The sequence below is a fragment of the Cydia splendana genome, chromosome 8 (assembly GCF_910591565.1).
Source record: "Cydia splendana chromosome 8, ilCydSple1.2, whole genome shotgun sequence".
In the NCBI taxonomy this organism is placed as follows: domain Eukaryota; kingdom Metazoa; phylum Arthropoda; class Insecta; order Lepidoptera; family Tortricidae; genus Cydia; species Cydia splendana.
The window spans coordinates 8,388,626-8,404,671 of record NC_085967.1 but is presented as its reverse complement, the minus strand read 5'-3'; the positions used below and the strand labels follow the sequence as shown (position 1 = coordinate 8,404,671).

At 39.1% G+C, this 16,046-nt stretch overlaps 1 long non-coding RNA gene across 1 annotated transcript; it reads right to left on the bottom strand.

Annotated features, from left to right (window-relative positions):
- Window positions 1-10,564: 10,564 nt before the first annotated feature.
- LOC134793229 (uncharacterized) lies at window positions 10,565-13,040 on the bottom strand. The gene is made up of 4 exons (XR_010144518.1): window positions 12,761-13,040; window positions 12,483-12,670; window positions 12,199-12,387; window positions 10,565-11,389 (listed from the first exon to the last, which is right to left on the bottom strand). It is a non-coding gene; the product is annotated as an uncharacterized LOC134793229 (long non-coding RNA).
- Between the last annotated feature and the right edge of the window lie 3,006 nt (window positions 13,041-16,046).

Below are 16,046 nucleotides of genomic sequence, written 5' to 3'. Positions count from 1 at the left end.
TACATAGTGTAGTATCCTACACGCTTGCGTATTTTATCGATATCGATAAAATGTTATCGATATCGATAAAATGGGTATGGTTGAAACATAGGCTCCTTGTCAACAAATTTCGTACTCAGGTTAGGATCGAGTCCACATTTAAGTCGTACGTTATTAAAGTGTTCTTTGAGTGGACTAATAGGTACATGGTTGGACTTAAATGTGGACCAGAAATATTTTGGAGGATGGAGCAAAATGACATATTATTTACGGCGAGGGCGTACATAGAATTCTAAACGAAGCGATGAATTCAAAGTATATATGATTTAAGCTAAAAATATATGCAAAAAAATAATCGTCCTATAGAACTAAAGTGTTTCTTTGATCTCTCCTAGCAGGGAAGAAAAGTAACACTTTGATCCCTCCTAGCAGAGAAGAAAAACCCCTTTTTTCGAATAGTAGTTCCCAAGCGACGGGAAGAAAATCTCACTTCCTGGCCAAGGCAAGACGTAAAACTTTATACAAACCACGGGCGGTAATTCGTAAAGCCCCAGATCGCATATTTATGGCCCTCATCTGCGGCTCGGGCCACAAACACCTGCGATCTGGAGCATTTACGAATTTACCTCCCTCGGTATGTAATGTATTATTTTTTCTCGCTAGGAGGGATCAAAGTGGCACTTTTCTTCCCTGCTGGGAGCAGGAGCATATTTTTTAAGGTTAAATAATATTTTTAGTATATAATAATTTCCTCATTGGTGATGTTAAAAGTAGTATGTGCCATAGGTAGCAACATTATTTCCATCTTGGGCATAAACACTTGAATCCCTTACTACGCTCAAGATTCTATTTTAGAATCCTGTTTCGTTCAGGATTCAATGTACGCCCGGTCTGTAAATATGCCATTTTAATTTGAATTAACAAATAAAAAATTGTAATCGAATTTTGTTGCGTATAATTATTAAAAAATGATTCTTATGTACAATAAAAACTTTGAAAATAAATCCCTCCGACAGTCAACGGGTAAATGGGTAATTAACAAACTAGTCTAGTGGATATAGAATGTCCTATTTTAATAATTTGGCACGGGACTGTCACATTTAAAACATATACAGAGAGAATCATACTGTCTTTGTCTTACGCTAGTTGTAGTAACCAAAGGTAGGGTTAAGTACCTATAATTTTCTTAGTACTTACTAACGAAAAAAAATCTACTTAATTACCAAACCGGCTCACAAAATTTCACGAAAATCAGACGAAAATCGATTAAAAATACGACCTGCAGAGAACATCCGGAAAATCTGACTGCAGACCTTCGCTAACGCTCTGTCATAAAACGATATTTGTGCGAATTATGCAAACCTGCGGAAGCGAATTCATCTTCCTCGCATTATCCCAGCACATTGCCACGGCTCATAGGAGCCTTGAGTCCAAGAATTGGCGTAGGTACTAGTTTTCACGAAAGCGACTGCCATCTGACCTTCCAACCCAGAGGGGAAACTAGGCCTTATGGGAAATAGTCCGGTGTTTTCCTTCACCGCGACTGGTAAATATCAAATGATATTTCGTACATAAGTTCCTAAAAACTCGTTGGAACGAGCCGGGGTTTGAACCCGCGACGTCTGGATTGAAAGTCGCACGCTTTTACCACTAGGCCACCAGCGCACTCCAAAACTGCGAAAGAAAATTACGTTAATAGTACAATACAATCGTGTTATAATAGAGAATTGTCTAAGCGAGGTACGAGATTGAAAAGATTGATTATACTCGTATCCCTATTGTATATTTCTAAAATGCACTTTAAACTAGTAGAATCATATAGTTAAACAAATCACAGGTATACAGCTAAGTTACCCTCCGAGCAGCTGCGATACCTTCATACACGTACAGTCGCCATCAGATATATCGGAGCGGCCAAGGTGTTCACAATATCTGAACACGCGCTCTAACGCCCTGACAATAGAGGCGTGTTCCGATATTTGTGAGCACCTTGGCCGCTCCGATATATCTGATGGCGACTGTACGCGTCTCGGCGGGTTGGTCAACGACACCTTCTCGTAACTCATGAGGCCCTGGTACCTGCTCCTTGTTAAATTCAATTTTTAGACAGTTTTTGTTCTCGATTTTGCCACCGTAACCTATTGGAAACTAACATTGTTGCTATATTAATGGTGTACCATGCGCGTTTCTAACGTACGAAGAAATTGTTTCTACTATACAAACCTAAAATAAATAATGAATTTGAGGTATGGTTTTTTTCGAAATGAATATTATAGTTGAGTTGGGAGCCCGTACATTAAAAGTACCCAATTGCAATTTGGTATACGAAATCTTAATTAAAGAATTGCAGTCAAGTCAAAAAATTTGAATGAATTCACTTTTAATAAATTTTTAAATTATACGTATATGTACGAATAATAAGGAATCTGTAGGTTCGTTTTGACAGAACTTTTGGACTAACTCTAAAGGGGCCCACTGATTAACAGTCTGCCGGACGGTATCGGCCTGTCAGTTGTTCGGAACTGTCAAAATTTTGTTCTAACTGACAGGCCGATACCGTCCGGCGGACTGTTAATCAGTGGGCCCCTTAAGTGATTGGCTTTATCCATGACAAGCTGTTTTTATTGTTTTATTATTTTGATGTACCTTGTTGCTGTGACCTTTTGATAATGTATATCTATGATACGGGCAGTATCCGAGATTTCCTGAGCTTTCTCAACATCATCATCATCGTGCTTCTCAGCCATGAGTTTTAAAATAGCAGCGACGGTATTACTGAGCACTTGAGCAGCTAGTTTTACTTTCATTTTCGATCGAAATGTAGGATTCACGTGTAGGGCTGTTAGTTTTTTGAAATGTAAGGTACTTTTATTTTTTTCCGCCACTTCTCATAGGTGAGACCACTTTCCTTTTTTCCCGTTTATTACAATTTCTCCTCCATTATGAAAATTGTTTCTTACCGATTTCAGTAAGTGCGGAATATCAAACATTATATAAACTCTCTTATCATCCAATATGAAATAATTGGTAGTAGTTGGGATGCCACACCACCTTTTGAGTAAATTCAAACTGCCAATATTAGTGGGTCCTTGGTCACATACTGTGGTAACCACCGTGTAACCAATATCAGCAAGTGCCCTTATTATATCTTTAATAATACCAGCAAGGTTTTGCGCTGATATCGTCCCCTTAACAAAATAGTAGGCTATCGGTTGCTTCCGTTTTTTATGTAAACCTTGTACCATGAAAACTAAGGCGTGATCTGCCACTTCTGCACTTCTGTATCCAGTTTCTCCTAAATCCGTAAATCCTTCAACTTTATCTGATCTGGTGTTTAAAATCAGACGCCTTTTCAAAGCAATCTCGTCAAAAAGTAGCTCGATCAGCCTATCTTTTTCAGGTATTGCTGTGGCTTTCTTTTTTAAATGATTTAATATAGTCGGGCTGATGCCCGGCTCTAATTCCATGTTTTGAAGTTGACTTTGCAATGTTCTAATGCTGGGCAAGGCCACCAGTTGTAACAAATGACGATATGTCCTGGGAGATTTCTTGTAAATTGCTATTGCCAATGCTTTTTCAATTGGACTCCATCTCTTTCCTCGCATCCATTTCTACGGTTGTTGCGTAAATACGCAGTGATTAAGGTCTTCAGAGCTAATGATTTTATGCGCGGCATTACATTTCCTTCACGCAATGTTGTTATTTTCTGCTTGTAGACATCAATTTTTTTTAATAATTTTCTTTTTCGTGGTGTCACTTGTAAATCTGTAAAAATAAAATATATACCTTATTTAACCGAGTTATTTCAACAAAAACATAAAAATAAAGATCAAATAGTTCATTTCCATAATATACTAATACCACAATACTTCTTTATTTCTGATAAAATATAAATTGAAATCAATAATTTTCAATGCCATTTAAATTATTTTCAACCATAGTGCATCAAGACTTTCAAAAATCTTATGCCTTGGAGCAGCGGTCGGGAACCTTTTAGCAGCCAAGGGCCAAATAGTAGTTAACGGAGGTGACGCGGGCCGTACTTTGTTAATATTTATGACTTTATGAGACATTGTCGTTTGTCACTATTACATACAAAATAGCCAAGGCGGCTCTGGGGCCGCAAGTAACAGGTTCACAAGCCGCATGCGGCCCGCGGGCCGCAGGTTGCCGACCGCTGCCTTAGAGCAGCGGTCGGCAACCTTTTAGCAGCCAAGGGCCATATAGTAGTTAACGAAGTTGACGCGGGCCGCACTTTGTTAATATTTATGACTTTATTAGTCATTATCGTTTGTCAATATTACATACAAAATAGCCAGGGAGGCTTGCGGGCTGCAAGTGAGAGGGCCGCCGGTTGCTGACCGCTGCCTTAGAGGATTTTCATTCATTCTAGTTTTCATGAGCAGTTCAATTTCAACAAATACCTAACACTATTTAAATGCAGATTAAAAGTTTGAAAAATCGCTGTCGAGGCTACATGGAGATGGAGATATTGGAGATGCTAGCAAGCCAGCCGCCAGCGATGAGATACATCTCATGAACCGTGACAGTTGAAGTTTTCACAGTGTATTTCTATTGAAGCTATAACAACAAGTAAGTACTAAAAACAGAATAAAATAAATATATAAGTGCGTCGCTCCCATACAACAAATGTGATTTTTTTGCCGTAATGGTACGGAACCCGTCGTGCGCGCGTCCGACTCGCACTTTGCCGTATGGAGTAACAAACATAGACAAGTGCTAGTCGGACTCGCCCACCAAAGGTTCTGTACTTTTTACCCGACTACGGCAACGCAAAAGGAGGGTTATGATTTTTACCGATTTTTATGTATGTGGGTATGTACTCGTATATATGTATGTTCATCTGTTCCCTCATAACTTCTAAAGTACTCATTATAATTTGACAAACGATATGTCGATATGTCATTCGAGCGTCTTAGGCTCGGTTGCACCAAACTGTTCGTACCTATCGTTAAAGAGTTCGCTAAATTTTTATGTATGGAAAGTTCATAGTAAAGCGCTGGGGCTGACGTTGATCAGTCTGTCAAATGTGGTTGGTGCAACTGGCCCTTAGTCGTCCGCTGGTTATGGGCTATATGACGTCACAACAATTTGAACACGGCGCCCTCTAGAGGTCATAAAGTCACGAACGTTAATATATATTATGTACTATGAGCGTCATATACTAAAAGCGTCGGGCGTAGCCCAACGTACGTGGCGCGGTGTACGCGTTCCAAAGCCAAAGCAGTCGGGCGTAGCCCGATATATGCGGCGCTCTGCGTGCATTTCTGTATTGACGACACCCTCGCAAAAGTAATATAAAGTGACAAGTGATATCTTGTTTCATGCTTTTTACAGCACGATTAGCAGTAGTAGTCGGGTTTTAGTTTATGAACTTATTTTTTATTAGTATTTGTTGTTATAGCGGCAACAGAAATACATCATCTGTGAAAATTTCAACTGTCTAGCTATCAGGGTTCATGAGATATAGTCTGGTGCCAGACGGACAGAGAAGTCTTAGTAATAGGGTTCCGTTTTTACCCTTTGGGTGCGGAACCCTGAAAAACAACGGAAGGATCCTTCTGATTTTGAAATCTTTATGTAAATACACAGTACTGTTTACCTTTGGCAGATAACTTTTTTCTTTTAGGTGATTGGAGAATGAATGCTCTTCTCCTCTTTAGAATAATCATGGTCTAGTAAATGCGACTGTCTCGATGTAGATGGCTCTGTAATTATGAATAAAATATTTTATTACATTTGGTAATAAGGAGTTACCATCTCTAAGATGTTTGCTAAAAACCTAACGTGAACTATAGTTCGTTTTTTTTAGCATTAGAAAGAACTTGTTAGAAGGTAAGCGATCTTGACATGTCTTTTAATTGAAAAACGCTTTTTAAAAATCAATAACTATTACTTATGAAAGCAGAAGAATATAAAACATCGTATTAGATTCATAATTGTTACATATTTGCCGTAACTTATTTTTAAAATGTGTTTTTCAATTAAAAGACACATCAAGATTGTTTACCTTATTTCTAATGATAAAAAAGTGAACTATAGGCGTCGTTGAAGAATTTCAATCTGATCATCATCAGCAGTTCCATGTCATCAAATGCCACGTTTTTAGGGTTCCGTACCTCAAAAGTAAAAAACGGAACCCTTATAGGATCCCTCGTGCGTCTGTCTGTCTGTCCGTCTGTCACAGCCACAGCCTATTTTCTCGGAAACTACTGGACCAATTAAGTTGAAATTTGGTACACATATGTAAATTAGTGACCCAAAGAGGGACATGTTTTCTTTTTATAATTTTTAAAATACATAGGTTTGAAGTTATTTAAGAAAATAGCCAAAAAATTACCATTCCCCTCCCCTTTATCTTCGAAACTACTGGGTCTAAAATTTTGAAAAAAATACACAAAATAGTTCTTTACCTACAGATGGCAGGAAAACCTATTAGAAATGTGCAGTCAAGCGTGAGTCGGACTTATGTACGGAACCCTAGAAACGCGAGTCCGACTCGCACTCAGCCGGTTTTTTTAAACATTTTTTTTTTACACATATATATTATGCTTGATTTATTGAAGTGAAACTAAAATCACAATACCTATATATGCCTATAATATTTAAGGAGTCCATTCGATTCCTGATGGATCTCATCATCAGGACTCAAACTTGACAATACAATACAAATACTATATTACACACCTCAATAAAAGGAAACAACGCAAAAGAAAACAGAAACACAAGCAGAGTTTACCTGTAGTAGCAGATAACTTTTTTCTTTTAGGTGATTGGAAGCTGCTCTTGTTTCTTTTACAATAATCATGATCCAGTAAATGCGACTGTCTTGATATAGGTGGGTCTGTAAGTTAAAAAATGATTAGTGCAGTAATTGGCACAACACGTGCATAGTTATGTCGAAAGTTTAAAGGGCCATAATGTACTGTAAAATGTTGATAATTATTAAGAAGTACTGTATCCGTAAAAGTGTATGGCGACTTTATCAATGAATTCATTCATAATTTATCCATGCATTTTCGCAGTTCACTGTACTGGTATGTAACTTTACATTTTTCTAATATTTCTAGTGCCAGGCCCTGGGCCAATAAGGGTCTAACTATATCATTTTAATGTGTTTACTCGACTACGGCAGGAATTGCTGTCTACATGTATTGCTTACACGAAAATACCAATTTAACATTTTGTGGATATTTTGTATGGGAGCGACAAATTTTTTTCGCTATCTCGGGGTTGGTCCCATATTAAATGTTGCTGAGTAGGACCTATTACATTCACCCTGTAAATTATTGCAGGTGACTGGTGCATCATATATAGATGGTCAAGCAAATCTTGTCAGTAGAAAAGGGCGGCAAATTTAAAAAACGCGCGTAACCTTTCAGCAGCATAGACAGCCTCATTGACCGTAGTTCACGCTAAAGAGTCTGAATGTTCAAAAATTGGACTACACAAGAAAAGCACTGGAAAGTGTGTACAGAGTTGACGCGATGTGGTTGTGCTATAGACTGCCAAAGGAGATCGTGCATATGCAGAGTATGCAGACGCAATAAACTCCCTTGTGCGCCCATCTGCCAAAAATGCAAGGGCAACTGCTCTAACAAAAACAGGACAAGTGCGAGTCGGACTCGCCCACCGAGGGTTCCGTACTTTTTAGTATTTGTTGTTATAGCGGCAACAGAAATACGTCATCTGTGAACATTTCAACTGTCTAGCTGTCACGGATCGTGAGATACAGCCTGGTGACGCGGAGAAGCGGAGTCTTAGTAATAGGGTCCCGTTTTACCCTTTGGGTACGGAACCCTAAAAATGTAGGCGCGAAGGGTTATCGGCCCATAGGAAATTTGTGTTTCCCGCCTTTTTCTACTGACAAAATTTGCTTGACCAAGTATATTAACATTATTAACTCTATTTATGCCTGAACTGTGAGACCGTTTCCTTGTACGTGATTGGGATATTTCTTTGTGACTTAATCTTTGACTTGACAGCTGTTGCTCGACCATGTATGATTCTGTAAATATTCAAAGCATATAAGTCTGAGTCTGGCCAGCCAAATATTGCTGACAGACATTTCCTTGTTGTATCACCAATTGTCTTTGGTGATAAGTTAAAAGTTAGTTGTCAATATATGTCATTCATTCAATTGTTTGCGGTTTACCTACACTTCTAATAAATAAAAAAGTAAATTAATAAAAACATATGCACTGAACTTTCGCTACACCGTATCAACAAAGTTCAGTTTTCCACATTATGAATTCAATAAATGTTTATAAAATAAACGAGTCTTTTAATTTCATGTAATCACTATCATGTTTGACTAAACCAACAAATAACCATGATGGTATTTACATTAAGAACACAATTATTACATAGAATACATAGTTATATGCATTTACCTATGACAGTAATGTGAGTTGTCTCACAAACTTACTGTGTTTAACTTTACACAACGGTTTTGTCAGTATATCTGCCAACATATCATTAGTATTCAGATACTCAATAGTAATCTTATTACTATTTACAAGTTCTCTAATAAAATGATGCCGTATATCGATATGTTTGGTCCTAGCATGATGTAAAGCAGCCATCCTCTAAGTGTGTTCCGCGGAACCCTAGGGTTCCGCGACACCCCTGCAGGGGTTCCGCAAGAATTTAGAACACTATGCTTTAGTCGCCTCGAAAAATTTTACTATGCAAAAAACACACTTCTAAAAACTATTGTTTTATTGTAGGGTTCCATCAAGTATTTCGCTTTCCAAAAGGCTTCCGTCAAAAAAAAAGATTGAGAACCGCTGATGTAAAGAGCTTCTACACAATTTTAGCGCTGACTAATTGTCATTGAAAATTGTCGGTACAATTTCTTTCAGATATGTACTAATAAACAAACCCTCTTTACAAGAATTTGACAAAGAGCAGTATTCGGCTTCGGTAGAGCTAAGGCTAACTGTTTTTTGCTTGCGACTTTCCCAAGTAACTACTGACTCATCTATTTTAAACACGTAGCCCGTGTACGACCGGCGGTCCACGTCGTCACTGCCCCAGTCTGCATCCGCATATCCGGTGATGTCCAGCTGCTGCTTGCCTTTCTTAAAAGTCAAACGGAGATCCAAGGTACCTTTCAAGTAGCGCAGGACTCTTTTGGCTGCTTTCCAGTGGGTCTCTGTAAGTAAATGATTCATTAAATTGACTCAAGTAGCTAACTGCGTATGCGATGTCTGATCGGGTACAGATAGCAATATACATAAGAGAACCTACAAGACCTCTAGCTGTAAGAGATCCCTTATAGGGATAAGTTCGCCTTTGTACTTCCATTGCTGTAATTTATTTTTGTAAACCTGTGTTGTGTACAATAAAGTGATTACTACTACTACTACTACTCTATAATCATAGGTATCATCTCTTTGATTGCCCCTAGGTAACTTAAATCCTGTTTCCATAGGAGTAGGCGAACACTTTACACTCTTCCATCTGGGGGCACGGCAGTGCCCCCGCCAAGTCGAGCAAAACAAAGAGGCACGGCCGTACCATCCTTTTCTTGAAGCGATTCAGGCCATTTTCGACGTCCTGTAATTTTGTGCTGGCTAAAGCTAGAACCCTAAATTTTCAGTTACATATAGGGCTTAACATGCTTTACATATAATCTCAAAAACATTCAATTTGAACTTGTAGTTTAAGAATTATTGTACGTCAAAGTTCCTTAATTTCGACACTGACACACTCACTCACTCGCTCGCTGACCGATCATCATAATTCTAAGATACTTCTAGCATACCCACAAGCTTCAAAGGGTCTAGCAGGCTAAGCGAACAAGAAGTGCCCCCAACGACGGATTTGGTCATTCTTTCAGGTGGTGTACTGGCAGATCCTAAGAACTCTCTATGCTTAATATAAGTCCTCGATCTTCTTTTGTTTTCGAGTTATTCAGGATAATGTAAAATAATCAGTGTATCATTGAAAGTGTCATATTTTGGAAACTGTTCAAGTTAGATAAACCAAACAAAATTATATTTGACAACAATAAAATAGACTACAAAATGTATATGTTTTACCTGCATCATGTCCTTATACTTCATTATAAAAAAAAACATTTTATTTATCTTCTCGTTTTTTTTTATACTTTTCGCGGAGGTTTTGTTTTGACATGACGCGCGAAGATTTATGCAAATATTTTTATATGTGTATGTAGTGGGTATTAATGGCTACTCATGCATTTTTTTTGTAGGTGTAGGTACCTCAGCGAAAAGTATAAAAAAAATGAGAAGAAAAATAAAATGTTCTTTTTTTTTATAATGAGTTGTACTCACAAGACATTGCTTCCCTCCAATTGTCAGCATCTGGACCACTCAGTGCTTCTTGTATAGTCCGTGGAGCATCTGGATCGCACGTGCCCGCTTGGAATCCAAAATGTGGAGAACCCGTTGAACTGTCCGAAGTATCCGTACTCTCCTCCTCTGGAATATAAGTTGCATCGGCCGGCCATCATGTATTGTGACCGTACTCGTTCGATCGCTCGTACTCTGAGAATTTTATGACAAATTGGCATTATCAGACGTACCACAGCTGTGATCGTAGCCCACAAAAATGGACTCGCCGGAAGACCAGCGCCGACTCTCGGGTCGGCATTATGCTGAGGCGAGCCCATTTCATGGTAAACAATATGTAATTATCTACCTATGTCTAACCTTATCATTGTTACTTTTGTATGTAAAACAAGATTATCACGAAAAATAAATGATTTATGATTTACCACTCACTACTAGTGTTAGCGGTACAGCCTGAAATTCGGGAATTAGCTGCAAATGGTGTTAAAGGTATGAAAATCGGTACGATTTATCTTTAGACCATTTGAATCAATTTGACCCGTCGCACCAAAAGAAAAAAAAGTAGAAGAGTTATGACGTCATCTTTTTTGTATGGAAAAAAAAATTTTTGTTCATAAACTAATTATGAGTGGTATTAAATGAAAGGGCATTCGGAGCCGGTTCTAAAAATAAATCACATTATTATATTTCCGTCACTATTATAAGAGTCTATAACCCTTTGTATGTTGACAATACCCAACAAAAATGTACTTTTTGCCTTTCGGATCTAATTTTGAACGCTTCAAAGTGATCGCATAAGCCACAGAACCAAAGATACGTAAATGACTTAGAGATACCTTTTTCCCACTCCACATTTCTTCAGGAGTGCTACCCAGTACAGCTTTCGTAGGACAGCGGTTTTTGACCATGTTAACGGCGTCCGCCCAGAATTCGTTGCTTAGGCCCGCATCTTGCAGCATGCATCTTGCAGCCCACATCACGGTCCTGTTCGCGCGTTCAGCGACCCCGTTCTGAGCAGCGGAGCCAGGAACAGTGGTTTGATGCACGATGCCATTGCTCTTGAGATACGCCTGAAAAGCAGAACTTGTGAATTATCCTCCGTTGTCGCTACGTAGCGATTTTATCTTTTTACCTGTCTGGTTCTCCACTAAAGCTTTAAACTCTTTGAACCTATCAAATACTTCACCTTTTTTAGTTATAAAGTACACAAACGTCTTTCTAGAATAGTCGTCTATGAAAAGCAAGAAATACCTCGCACCGCTGAATGAGGGAGATGGTAGCGACTAAGCCCAGGACCTCTTTAGCCCTGTTGAGAGATTTCTTAGGAAAGGGGACCCTAGTTGCCTTACCTTGTACGCACGCTACACACATTTCAAAATCTCTACTATCATATGATATACCAGAAACCGTGACGGCATCACGCACGCGAACAAAAGCTCTTTATTTATTCAACCATTTAAACTTGTTCCACGTGCGCTTATGCAGTTACAAGATTCTTTTAGTTTACGAAGACACTTTCCAACATGAATTTCCCGCCAAAACTTTGTGTAATATTTCAGTAGCCAGACTCTACTGAAAACGTAGGATAGGCCTTACGGGCAACAAGAATGTGCCACCAGTACAGCTGTGTCACAGACACGAATTCGAGCCAATCGTGCAGTCAACAATCAACCAACTGCGATTGGTTGATGAGTTCGCATCAAGCGCGCGCGATTGGTTGCAACTAGTTGCGTTAGACTGCACTATTGGCTATAATTCGTGAGGTACACCGCTGAACTAGCACTAGCACCATTCATAGTGCCCTAAGGCCCGTCCTTAGATATATGTTAATGGAAAACGTTTCAAGAGATTTAGCTGTCAAATACAAGCTAAAACTTACCCGAGTTACTAGGCCCAGCGATAGCTTCTACTTGAGGTAGTGAAACTTCATTGTCATTCCTTTTACCAACAATGTTTGAATAAGCATTATTGGAAAAATTCAGCTAAGTTTCATCAGTGATTGGAATAGCTTCAAGCTTTTGTAATGTCATGGCTTGAGATGGCAGCTGCTGTCCAGGCATGAATGAATCTGTAAATATTAAAAGTGTAAAAATATAATAAAAATCCTTTACTCATCCAAAAGAGGTATAAGTTATAACTGTCAAATAAAGGTTTAAAAATTACCCGAGTTACTAGGCCCAGCGATAGCTTCTACTTGAGGTAGTGAAACTTCATTGTCATTCCTTTTATCAACAATGTTGAATAAGCATTATTGGAAAAATTCAGCAGAGTTTCATCAGCGATTGGAATAGCTTCAAGCTTTTTTAATGGTATGGTTTGAGATGGCAGCTGCTGTCCAGACATGAACGATTCTGTAAAAATTAGTGTAAAAATATAATTAAAATCACTCATCTCATCTAAAAGAGGTAGGTATAACTGTCAAATAAAGGTTTAAAACTTACCCGAGTTACTAGGCCCAGCGATGGCTTCTACTTGGGGTAGTGAATAAACTTCATTGTCACCGATCGCCAGAGGGTCGAGATTCGTAGGAATGTTCCTTTTCGAATAAACATGACAAGGAAAATTAAGCAGCATTTCATCAGGAAGTGGATCAGCTTTTAAATTTTTTGAAGGTATGGCAGATGGCAGACGTTTTAAGTTGATTGTTTTTTTTATTAAAAGCTTTTTTTCGAAATGGTCTGCGCATACAAATTTTAATTCATGTAACTTTTCTATGGGAAGATATACCGTCTTCGTTCCCAATTATTTTGACCCACTGCTTGCACCTGAAAACATTTAAATGTGTTATATAATTACAGTTTGCAAGCAAAATGTAGCGTGAAAGGAAGATTCTAAATAAGTTTTTGGCAAAAATTTCATTTTTGGTACAAGCTTTTATCGCTGACTGTACTTTTCTTACGACAGACAACTAATACTTATCGAGACAATTCTAAAAACCCCTAACACAATTAGGTCGCGTTGTTTCATCACAGAGTTCCTATTGCCACCTCCTGTCCTGTCTCCATCATCAGATCAGCTCGAAGATTTGACAGACTACGGGACAGGTGAAGGCAAATAAAAGCTTGTAAAATGGGAAGTTATGTGACTGTTTCTGTTTCTGTAAGGAAGATATAGATCTGGGAAAATTTTCGGAGAATTAATTATAGTCATATCGCATGCAAGATAGAGCTAGACCATGAAAAGTCTGCAGCGATTTTGATACCTTGCCCACGCAGTGCATGTGTTTATTTTAAACGTCAAACGTCTTTGAAATTATGACGTAGAAATAACACTTGCACCGCGTGGGCTATCAAAATCGCTGCAGACTTTTCTTGGTCAAATTCTAACAGGAAATTTCACTCATCTTACTATATTATTTACATTGATAAAAAAACAAAGCTGAAGTTATCGATACTTGTAGTACATCCCTAGTTGACAATGAAAAGGATATGAAATATCAAATTTTCGATGTGTTTTGGTGTGTTTACACCAAAATAAAGCTAAAAGTATCTAAAGCAATACTTACCGGTCTTCATCCAACGGGAATTTCGCCATGAATTTCCTTTTTTCGGGAACATCGCGAGTGTAGAAATTGCCACATATTTCGCATTTAAAGGCTCTGATTTTCGGTGGCATTTACACAAAATCTATGAAGTCACTATATGTTTTTATCACATTTGATTGTATTTAAAAATGGTAAAGGATTTTGAAAATTAAACTCCAAGAAATACGCGAGTAATACATGCAAGGCGCCATGACAAGCAAAGCAATATGGCTGACAGTTGACTAAGTTGACTTGACAGCTAAATAGCACTGACGTTTTGTTTTGCTTTATTGGCTATGGTTAGGTCACTATTTTCCATACAAAACTTTTTTTTGTTCCTAGTTGCGTCAGCCTGCTTCACATATACGTCACAGACTCAGTTTTTATAATAGTGCCGTCCACTTGTACCGATGCTGCTTGAGTAATTATCGATAGTTTTTGTTAATTTTGACGTTAAGTGATGTCCTTCAAATATAAATATGTACCGTAAGACGGGGTCAACAGAAATCGCGGGGTGAATACAGAAATTTTGAACTTTTTCTTTCAAGTTGTTATATTTAAAAACGTACAACTCTAAAATTAGATTTTTTGGAATGCGTATATAGTAGACTATTTATTCTCAACATTGATACCAAAAGAACTTAAGGCCTGGCCAAACAGCCAGCGCGACGCAGCGCCACGTCCGCGCCGCGCGACCGCGGCACATGCACCGACGTCAAACAGACTGCGTCTAGAGATGGGTAACTCAGATAGATAAAAAAGATATATATCTTTCTCGTTTCATGAATCACTCTTCTTGTCTTTACGAATCCGAATGTATCAGTATATCCGTACCGCTCACTCCCTCGGCAACGATTTACTAAAGCGAAAGCGATGACTCGGTCGCGCGTCGACCGAAGTAACATAACACGAACGAGCGACAGCGGTCGTTCAGGCGGATTCGGACGCGTCATTCGCTATTCCGCGGGAACGAGAAGTAGATAGTATAGTATTACTCGCTCGCGCAGGATGCAATGCAAATTGCAATGATGAGTTATTAATTCGGTTAATGAGTTAAATTGCATTGCATTTAATAAAATGTAAACAAAAAGCAATAAGGTATTTTATTAGGCAAATATATTCTTGCGCATGACAATACGAACCAAATCAAGCTTCCTTGTGCATGTACCAATCTATATCCATCATGATACAAAATGAAAATGAAAATGTCGCCACGTTATAATAACAATTCTGTCTCTCTCTCATTCATAAGATGACGCAAAGTCAGTAAGTGTCGATACAGTTACGAGCGGGACAACTGATACACACGGATATAAAGATATAAAAGAGTGATACATATCCCAGTGGTAAAAAGATATATATCAATCTTTTCCCTCTACTGACACATTTCGCCCATCTCTAACTGCGTCCCGCCGGTATCACGCCCCGCTTCTGTCGCGCCCCGCGCCGCGCGGCCCCTTGCGTCCACGCGGCGCGTGCGCAGCGCTGCGCCGCGCGGACGCAGCGGCCCGCCGCGTCGCGCAAGGTCACATCAGTCGGATCACTCGGATCGGACGTTAGGCAGCGAGCGGTGCGCCGCGTTCCCGCGCGGCCGCGCCGCGTTCGCGCGCGCGATGAGGGCGTGTTGAGAGCGTGAGGCCGGCGCGATCCGCGCGCGCCCTGTTTGAACAGGCATCATGCGGCGCGGACGCGGCGCTGCGTCGCGCCGGCTGTTTGGCCAGGCCTTTAATCAAACTGGCTAATAGTTAGATTTTTTTGACTCTAAAGTAAGGTCTCGTCGAGGTAAGAAATGAAGCCTGTTTGAACTTTGTTCTAGCAGTAAATGTTTTGACATTAACTAAGTAAATGTTAGCTAACCTGGTAATATAGTATCTGTAGTACCTAAATAATAAATAATATCACTAATTTTCTCTATAAAAAAGCATTTTTTTTTGCAAAAAACGAAAAACAAGCAATTTTACGTGATAAAGGGGTCAGAGGACACGCATACGGGGTGAATAGTTACGCCATAGGGGGTGATTAGATACAACAAAGGGGTGTAAAGACACGCCTTGGGGGTTAAAAGTCACAAAAAAATAATTTTGTGTGAAATAGCTGTTTAACAGAGCCGGACCAAAAAAAGTCTGCAGCGGATTTGATAGCCCACGCAGTGCAAGTGTCATTTATACGTCATAATTTCATAGAAGTTTGAAGTTTAAAATAAC